The 10635-nt window shown below is 37.7% G+C and overlaps 1 long non-coding RNA gene across 3 annotated transcripts; it reads left to right on the forward strand.

Annotated features, from left to right (window-relative positions):
- Positions 1–1160: 1160 nt before the first annotated feature.
- On the forward strand, positions 1161–5355 carry LOC143422010 (uncharacterized). Of its 3 annotated transcripts, none has more exons than XR_013101593.1 (5): positions 1161–1236; positions 1936–2001; positions 2352–2507; positions 2960–3052; positions 3350–5355. It is a non-coding gene; the product is annotated as an uncharacterized LOC143422010 (long non-coding RNA). The 3 variants fall into 3 exon arrangements; XR_013101594.1 differs by lacking the exon at positions 1161–1236 and adding an exon at positions 1255–1392; XR_013101592.1 differs by lacking the exon at positions 1161–1236 and having other exon boundaries at positions 1266–2001.
- The last annotated feature ends 5280 nt before the right edge of the window (positions 5356–10635 follow it).

Raw genomic sequence — 10635 nt, forward strand, 5'->3', positions numbered from 1 at the left:
GGTTAGATAGTCTCTGCTCTCTATCCTACCATGTCCCTTCTGGTTACGCACAGCGCTGAGCTCCTGGACACTCGGATGTACAGCCTGGTGACATCAGATGAACTGAAACATAATGTTCCAGAGGTGTTCTACTGGATTTAGGTCAGGTGAGTGTAGAGGCCAGTCAGTGGTATTAATTCCTTCCAGGAACTTTTGCTACATAAGGCCAGGCATTATTGTGCACCAGGACAAACCCAGGACCCACTGCACCCGTGTTGGGTCTGACAATGGGTCCAAGGATTTAATCTCAGTACGTAATGGCAGTCAGGATGCCGTTGCCTAGCTGTACAAGTTGGTGACTGCCCATACTAAACGCTCACAAGCAGCATAACATTCTCCAAGGTTTCTACAGACCCTTTTACATCAGTGACATATTCTTAGGGTGAACCTACTCTCATCTGTAAAAACTACAGGGTGCCATGGATGAACCTGCTAATTCTGATATTCTATAGCAAATGCCAGTCAGGCTCCATGGTGATGGGCAGTATGCACAGGGGTCGCTAGAAGATGTTGGGTGTCGTCCACTCTTATGAAGTCTGTTTTAGATTCTTTGGTCAGAGGAATTCACCCCAGTGGTCTGCAGGAAGTCATTTTGTAGAGCTCTTTCTGTGCTCAACCTGTTCCTCCTTGCAGGACGGAGCAAATACTGATCCTGCTGATTGTTAAGGACCTTCTACTGCTCTGTCCAACTCTCCGGAGTAACTGCGTCTCTTCTGTAGTCCCCTCTAGGGTCTTGAGAGCATATGTGCTCCTTCTGGCAATGTGCCATCTTGGAGGACTTCGACTACCTGGACTCTACCTCTTTAGAGTCCAGGTATTGCCTCATGGTACCAGTAGTGACACACTCAAAAAAATGAATGAGGTGGATTGTTCAGTGTATATTAATTATTTATTTTCATTTTACTTAAAATATATGTTTTTGTTAAGTTAACATATGTTTTTCTAATCAAGTCTACGTAATTGTGTCTATTATTCAACGTACATAATACTAATGTGTTACTTGATCGCATAACATTTAAGTTAAGTCAATTAGGATTGATATACCTTGTATATCCACAAGGTGGCAGTAATGCAAAAACAGTTGTAATGAAACCGCGCAGAACAAGAAGGTTTCACGGCTTGTGCCTGCTCATGCACAAGACTTCAAATTTAACTGAAAAAGGCTGTTTTGGCGCCAAGCTACTGTTTCTTTGAGAGGTAAGACCACTTTTTTCTTTGACTATGTTGTGTAGTATCTATATGTCCAGCATGGTTATATTTTGCGTTTGTCTTACAAGACATGTTATATCGTTTGCGTGCGCTTGTTTTACATTAGTTTTACTGGGTCCTGGACATGCTTATTTTGTGGACTGTGTAAGAAACATTTTTATTGTTTTTTGTTTTATTAAGGGATTAGCTACAGGGGTTCATGGGGTTATTCTTTCAAGGGGTTATTTTTCCATTTGCTTTCTTGGGATTCCTTTTCTGTAATCCGAGAGTCGGAAATATCGAATAGGATAGCAAGGATAGCATAAAGTGACATTTAAAATCCAAAAAGTCAAGGGCGAAAGCCACTGTGACACCATTGTTCTGCTCTATCAGTAATCTGTATTATGTAAAAATGGTCTGTAAATACAGCATGTTTCCTAGCGGAGTTATACATATCAATGTAGTTATAAATTACAGTTTGTGAAAGTACACACTTAATTTTTTTAATAAAATTATTCAAGACATATGAGTGGACAGACAATGGAGGTCGACAGACCTGGTGATAATTGCTTCTATAGAAAGTTAGCACATGGCAGTGTCAATCTCTTGCTTTTCTTCTGAGTAGTATTTTATTTAGTTGTAATTCAAACAATAATTTGCTTCTTGAAATTAAGTAATGAATTTCTTGTTTTACTTTATAAATCTCAGATCCTGCCTTTACCTGCTCCCTCCTATACTGATGTGGTGTATGTGGTATTGCTGAGCTTGTATGTGGTATGTGAACTGTTATACTTTTAAAAACAAAACTGTTTTATAAGTTAAGTTTTCTTTTGTGACCCATCCCATGCCCCTGTTATTTCTTCTCCACATCTGAACCATGGTAAAGGTTGCAGTTCAAGGGCCTGAGGCATGAAATTCTTTTCAGATCAGCTGTGATCAATATTTTTTGGAACTTGATAAATAACAATAAAAGCTGTAATGGCTCCATTAGCATTTTGTGTAAATGTTTGTGTTAAAATTATAGCTTTAATGAGGTCTTACTACATTAGTTTTAGTTTGTATATGTGTACATATAGTATGTATATTTACAGTACAGTATGTTGTGTTTGTTGACATATTTTCAGGTGGAAGCAGAATATGTGAGGATTACTACTGCTGCACATGTTCCAAGGCTTTTTACACAACTTGACCAATACACTGACCAGCTCATAAAAGTCTTCAAGAAAAAAGGAGGCGTTGCAGGGAAGAAAATTAGACAAACTTTGGCCCCAGCCACACAGGTGCGTTATTCTGTTGGTAGCAAAATATTATGGCTAATAAGATCATTTTCAAATTTAAACAGCTAGTGTATGGTAGCTGCACAGTGCACTTACATTTATATTAAGCAAGACAAAGTTTGGTACTCAAAACGTTGGAAAATTTAAATTACCTAAACATATGTAAAATCTGATCCCTTGATTTAGGTTAAACCAGAAGTGAATGTTTTTATGTTATGTTTTGAATGCAAAAAAGATGATGTATTAGTTTGTCTTTACCTCCATTATGGACATATATAATGTGGTGGAAACCCTGCCCAACAGGTTAACTATTCATGTCCATGTGATGATTAGTTGGTCTTGTGTACATGTCTATCTGTGCAGTGGATATGTCATTCATTTTGCGTATAATGTGAGTTTCTGTCATCCTAAAGTATATCTGTTTTCTCTTCCTGTATCTCTGCCACTCTCTACAGAAGGAAACCATTGAAAAGGGGAGGGAGTGTGTCCTCAGGGCACTACCTTTTTACCTGAATGAAGACCCAAGCATCCTCTTCAAAGAATAATTGGTTGGTAATTTTAGTTTAGTTTTTTATCTGTATTAAACCAAATTTTGAATAACTAATGTTGTTGCATGTTGTAATGTTGTTGTTGTTGTAATTTGCATGGAACCTGTTTAAATGTTTTGGGAAATCTTCTTGTATACCCAAACTATTTATATTTATCGTTGAATCTGTAGTCTAAAATAGTGGCGCACTGGGGTGCATGTTCCTAATATTGTGTTTACGTCATTAAAGGGTAGCTTTGGCCCTTTTTCTTTCTTTTTTTAAAACTGGATGCCATTTTTCTATGTTTTTGTGTCTAAGCTACAGCTGTTCAGAGGGAGCTGGAACAAATTACCCTTGCTATCTTTACCATCGAAAGAGCTGATGCCAGCACTCCTCCAGCCGATGTGGGTGTACGCGCCAGACGTCTGCTTTATATTTTTATTTACGATTGAGTTCATGTTTGTTTTATAATTCATAGATTCATTACATAAGTCATCTTTTCAGGATTAATAAATGTGAAAATATATGTGTTTACATAAAGTAATTTTAAGTCACTGTTTTGGGATTGGAACCTAAAAGGGGGTACCTCTCACTTTAATTATGTAAGTGCAATAGTAGCATGAAACCCTGTGTGAGAGGGAAGGGGAGGAGCATGGACAGAGAGGTTAGGAGTCTCACGGTTTTCTGACCGTGTGCACAGCTAGTTCTGGATAACTGCTATTTTTTGGAACTTTCATGCTTTTTAGGAAGGAGTTCATTGTTACATCTTCCGTTTGTAATAAATAAACAGTCTTCAAATCATAATGCAACTGGAAGCATTTCTTTTGGAAACCAGGAACACGCGTCAGCCATAGACTCTTCTTTTTTGAACTTACCCTACAGTGGGTATAACCATCTAGTGTGTCCTGCATGACCTGGAAGACCTGGCCTCTGCATGTGCACTCTTAATGGGTGGGATATATGCACTGAATCTCAGTTAACCTCAAGACTGAAAGCTAAGAGACAATCAAAAGTATTGAGATTTAAAGGATTTAATTGAGAGATGATACTGCACCAGAAATGTTGAAGGGTGGTGTGTATATTAGCGTTCAAGGCATATTGTTATGAGGTGGAAATATGTTCATATTCAGTTTGTGTTACATTGTGTGCATTGTAAAGGTAATTGCAATACATACTAAAATTAAGGGTAAGTTAGGAGGTTGATCTGATATCCTCGTGTTGGTGTTGTTCCCAGATCATCATACTAAATGTTGTTCCAGGATCAACATTGCAAGTGACCAATCAGAATGTTGTGACGTCATACTTTTGCGACTTCGGGAAAAACCGGCGTAAAACAAAAAACTGTACTTAAGCTGCGTGAAACCGCCTCTGTCCGCCGATCAACTGACCCTAACCCTAACCGTAACCCTTTAATAAACAGTAAGCAGAATTGATATTGTCCTTGCAACATTGGAATTTCATAAATGCACGAATGGCTTGGAATAGAATAACGTCACAACAATGTGATTGGTCACTTGCAATGTTGAACCTGGAACAACATTTTCATGATGGTCTGGGAACAACACCAACACGAGGATATCAGATCATCCAAGTTGGGAATGCAGGATGAATGTATATTTTGTGGACTTTTAAAGACGAACAATTGTTTCCATGTTAAAATGTTTACATCTGAAGTTTTTTGCCCAAACACTGGTAAAATAAATGTTGACAGTGGCAAGTGTTAAATGGTTACTGCTGTGCTGTTGCAAAAAAACTGAACGCTGACAAGCTGTTTTATTGTTAGACCATAATGTTGGCATGTTTTGTTAAAGTTTTATTTGGGATGGTGATGTAATTTTCTTTGATTGCTAATATCAGTGGACTATTTATTATTATTATTATTATTATTATTATTGTTGTTGTTGTTGTTACTTCTTTTTTTTTTTTTTTAAATTGTGGCTGTTGAGGTGGACACTTCACTTTGCATTGTTAAAGGAAAGCACTTCATTGGCATTGTGTTACTGGACTGACCCTAAGCAATCATTGCAAATAGCAACTTTGCTATCCATTTTAGACACTAAAAGAAAAAAACACTCACAGACCTTACTAGCATCACATGTGCATAACTCAAGTGTCATCTTATCAATGTGTTATGTGATCTTCAATGCGTTTTTTTTTCTCTTCTATTTCTGGTAGATACAGACATTTAATTTAAAGTCTTGATGTTGCATCTGTCTACATACTGTTAATTACTAACCCTAATGAGCTGTTGTGTTTTATTTTGGACTGGGTTTACACAAATGCTCACTGAATGTGTTGGCAATAAAATAAATTTTAAAAAATAAGTTGGATGTACTTAATTCATTTGTGTGGAACCTGTTGACAAAATAGATTTATGTAAAACTAATTAATAAAGCACAAGGTGGCTGAAAATATAATATTTGAATTAATCTAACTTAAATTTAACATTTTACTGCCACAAATAAGAAATGTGTTGAAGTAACTAATCTAAACTATCTAACCTGAAAATATATCATCTATGTTCATACAACATAACTTGATTTAGTTAGTCTTAAATATGTCTTGTTAATCTTAAGTAGTTTTTTTTAAATTGGATGAACTAAAGATTTTTGCTTTAAACTAACATAATTCAATTTCGTGGAACCTGTTGACAAAATAATTTTAATTAAAGTCAACGTTTCATTTTTTTGAGTGCACTGATTAGAGTGAAAAACAAAAAAAAAGTGCAAAACTAGTGAAAAAACAATCAGAAATGATGAGGAGGGAAACAATGTCAGTGATCTCGACCTGCAAAATCATTTCTGTCTGTTGTTAGTTTCATTAACATCAAAGCAGCTGAAACTGACGAACAAACCTCTCTGCTACTTAACCGATCGGATCAATATCCCAGAAGTTTAATAATCATGATGCTATACTCTGATTGCAAGTGCTCCTTTAATTTTTTGAGCAGTGTTTTCTAGCTCCACAAAGACACTGTGCAACTTCTTCTGATGCTACCTATACTTAGCCATCAACAATCAAGAAGCAAACACACATTTTTTACATCTATATTATTCTTTCTCAATATAAAGACATTTTGCCGCTGTCTGACACTTTTCTTCTTTACAGTAGCTCTTGCCCATATTGATGGTATGGCTAATCAGCTTTATACCTTTACAGTTACTGCAGCTCTGCACATCATCCTTGCTCTTCAAAAAGCCTTGCTCTTGAAATGTACTGAACACAATCCTAACATTTAAAATGAGCTTAATTTGTACAATTTTGTTTTTAAATGGGACAGTGTATAAAAATAGTGTTAATTCTGTAACAGTGAATGCTATAGTTTTATTAATCACTTGAATAAAAGCTGAAAATCTGCACTTTAAAACATAGCTTTTTTTTAAAGCTCAAGCTCAGCTAAATTTAAATTTAAAAAATGTGTGTACATGTGAAGAACATATAGACTCATGCTTTCCTTATGTCCTCGTGTTAGACATATAATCCTTTAAGAAGTTCTAAAAACAATAAATATTGTAACACATGTTGTTTAATGTGCTTTCCTTGCACCGAGTGCACTGCCACTAAAAGACAGAAATGGGCAAAACACATGATTTTGCATATAAAATGCTGTTGCACATTATCTATGAATATTTGCCCATTAGATCAATATTTGTTTTGAAGCCTTCTATCAGCTGAAGGAAACACACCTTGTCAGTGCCTAGGCTGAAGCTGCATCCAGTATGACTTTCCCACTGATAATGAGCATTTCCACACAGCAAACAAAAACACAATCAATAGTGCGCATTCTATCTGGCTACTCAATTTCAGCACACTTGTTTATTGGCTTTGACATGATGGAGTGGCATTGTAAGCTGCCTATTGAATAGAGCTGAAAGAATACTGTGCTTGAGGGTCAGAAGTGTGCTTAAGAGAGCAAATGCAGTTTTGCGTAGTGGCTTTTGTTGCGATGACACTATTCCCTATGCTGTTCATAAGTGGATGTGATTCTTTTGTATTTATTACATTAACAAACCTTAATTATTTTGCAATTAAACACTAAGTCACAGACAACCATTATAGAGAGGTTAAATCAAATATAAACTAATAAAATCAAATTTTAATAGTCTATTTAACAGAGATAGGAGCCTTGAAGGTGCTTCATTTAAAAAATGTGTTGATTTTATGCTGTAACTATAACTTACAAGTAGCTTATGGAATTGCCAATCACCATATATCAATAATAATAGTTTAAAAAAAATCAAAAATTATATATGTTTTTTACTTGCATGCACATATGCCTGTTTTGGCAACATCTACAAAACTGTACGCAGCTTATGTGTGTATATGTATGCTGCTTCAGTTTCAGTCTTTACATTTATACTATATGTGGCTCTATGCACACACACAGAACTAAAGTACTGATATGAAGCTGAAACGCTGGTTTCCTTCCATTCTGACACATGATTTCCCTGGGAAACCTGCGATGTTACCTGAGAACAAAGGGGGACCTGGACACAGCCAACGGTCTATCTCCAGCACATGCCACTGTTAATCAAAGACAATTAAAAAGGGCCCTGCCAGCAAAAGCAGCCATGATGATTTATGAATAAATTACAGGGCTCATTTGTATGCCATAGATCACATTTGTTGGGCACATTCACCCCTGTGGAGCCAGGAAACAGTTAGGCAAAATTTCAGCTAAGGGCACATACTACATAACAAGGTGATTGAGAGGTGAGATTGTGGTGCAAACTGGTAAATATGAGAGAGGAGAGAGATGAGCTTTTTTCAGTTCTCTTTTGTCTATGAACTCGTGCAAATAAAGGTTAGATGTGATTTTAAGAACAACAAATTGTTTTGTTTTCCAACACACAAATTATCCACTCAGGATGGCCAAGAAAAAATGTTTTGAAAGTACCTGATCCCTTTAGTATTCTTGGTGATTTTACTTCCTGTCTTTTTCTTGTTCCTCAGATTCGCTGAATTTTTGTGGTTTAGGAGATTGAGGAAGTACAAACACCAGAGTCTTATCATTTGATATTTAATGGTCTTTATTTTGTGCATGCAAAATTAACCATCATCAAAAATATTATTTTACTGATGTTGCTTAAGGATTTGGACTTAATAATGTCTAGTTCATCAGGAGCAATAATTTAGGGAAACGAAGTAATGTGTATTAAGGTTATGCACCTTAATATCCTCTAAAAATGGAACGTGCCAGAGGAAAGGGACCTTTGATCAGAAGGTCACTACCCCTGGCGGCACGACCATTGCCGAGAGCATCTGTAGTGCCCATCACCATCTGCCAAAAGCCAAACCACACAAAGAAAGTCATTAGTGTGCTTAGAGCAGGAGAGAAGCCCCTAATAACATTATACTGAGGCCTCTTCAAGTCTTTTTAACACAACACAAGACTGGCAGCTGTCACCGGTCTTTGGCAGACAACTCAAGTTTTCCAACACATTTTCAAGACGACACCTGACATCATCCTTGTGTCAGAGGCACGCTTAAGCTCGCCATGCTGTGGGAAGAGAAAGAGAGGTACCAAGACCTACAGTAGTCAGTGACTACCACAGACATGGCCGGGGTGTGAGGTGCTTGCCTGTGGCGAGAGTCTAGAAACTTTGCAGGTGAGTCTCTGCATGGCCTTTTCTCCACTCTGGATCACAGGTGAAAGAAAGAAGGGCCATCATTAACAGCACAGAGGCAGTGGAAAAAGACTCCACGTGGTTCTGGATAAATTGAGGAGCATTGTGCTGTGGTTAAATCTGGCTGGTCCCTATGGTGCAATGCCTCAAAATCCAGTGGTAGAAACTTCGGAGAGGCACCCTGTACCAGTCATGGTAAAAGACATCATTTGGAATTATTACAGCAACTTCTGTTTGAGAGTTTTCCCGGGTTCACACATCAGAGTGGTACAGGCTGGAGAGAATCATGGTTACACCATCTCAGTGATCCCATTTGATCTGGCAACAAATTTTCTGGTAAAAGCAACTGAAAGCAGAGTTGGAGGCCCTGCCATTGTGCATGAAAGGGCGTGTGAACAACATACTTCTCTGACAAATTCTGAAGAACTATGTAAATTTGAATGTTCTCATCTGTTGTAGTAACTGTGGGTCAACAGAAAGTATGATTCTGTTTAGCAAAGATTGCCTACTGCAAAAAACATTTATGACCAAAAAATACAGTATTGGGAGACAAGTCATGTGGTGATTCAAAAATGTGTAGTTTTGGTCATTGCCAGAGAGCAGAAATGACGTGGACCTGGTACATCTACGCCTGAAAACCAGGCGTAGATGGTGACCATTTAGCGCAGATATGTCAGGAGGTTTGGGAAGAGGGTCCATTCAAAGACATTTTACTAATTTAGTGTCCAAAAGTTTTGTGTATTCTCAGTGTCAGGTGAAGCTTGGAAATTGAATAATTTTCACCACAGGCATTGTGGTATGGGTTAAATGGAGGGGAAATGAGATCGGGGGGAAGCACTGGAAAATTTTGCCTGCCAGGTTTCTACTTTTATGAGTGAGGATCGTCTTTTGGTCGCTGACAGCAGTGTCCCATCTCCCCACAGTACACTCACCTGCTGCAATTCTCCTGCTCTTTCCCTCGGGTGTTAGTGAACCCTTCAAATTTGCATCAGGTTGAATCAGTGCCTCCTATCACATGTCCCTTTTCCCATTGTTTTGGTGTGGCTTCCTTTCTGGAAGCAGAACCTCTCTGTGTTGAACCAACCAGCAACTCTAGGCCCTCAGGCAACAACTTTCATGAATGTGATCATCCATTCTAACGCACATAGAAACAAATGAGAGACTCATTTGTGTAGTCTTTTTGCCTAGCAAGTCTCCTCGGCCAGTATCAGAAAATCCACCACACTCTTCCTTCCCTGTCGAAGAATAAACATTCAGTGAGCTGCAGCATTTAAAGTTAATAATAAACTCAACATAGGAAGTAATTTAATTGAAACTAAGCAACACTTGGGCAAACCTGAGCGCTCTACATCTCATCGAACTAACCAGGAAAACAATTTGTGAATAGTCGAAAAATAAGTCTGACTGACCTGTTTATACACAAGATGAACATTAGGCTAGGAAGCTTGGGCTTGAGCCAACTCACCAGAGACCGTTTCTGGCAATCAAACATGTCACCACTGTCGACACAACAATCTGGCAAGGACTGAGAAAAATCTTCAACCTTTAGAAGGCTGCTGATGACAGTATGAACCACAGATGACTTAGTCAACTAACAGCTCCCAGGTGTGTCTCAGCCTCCGATGTATTATATCAAAGATCCCTCACACAAAGAGAATTTACAATAAAATCACAAACTGCACATGCATTGTGGCAATAATATCAGTGCTATCTAGCCAACCTTTTTACTGTGCTGTGCTAACTTTATTGTCAACTTATTCCTATGCTGTGTGTTTGTGTGTGTGCCTGTGCATACTAAATGCACAAATCTTACAAATACACATGCCTATATGTACATTCTAATGTATGAATCCTCTGTGAACCCAAATGCTCTTATAAGAGCCATCACTCTCTGTTCTATTTTGATCTATTTATTTCTATTGTATTTTATTCTGTTACATTCCCAACTTTGTTATTGTGTGTTTTCTGTTGTGTATT

This window comes from Maylandia zebra, linkage group LG14 (assembly GCF_041146795.1).
Source record: "Maylandia zebra isolate NMK-2024a linkage group LG14, Mzebra_GT3a, whole genome shotgun sequence".
NCBI lineage: Eukaryota > Metazoa > Chordata > Actinopteri > Cichliformes > Cichlidae > Maylandia > Maylandia zebra.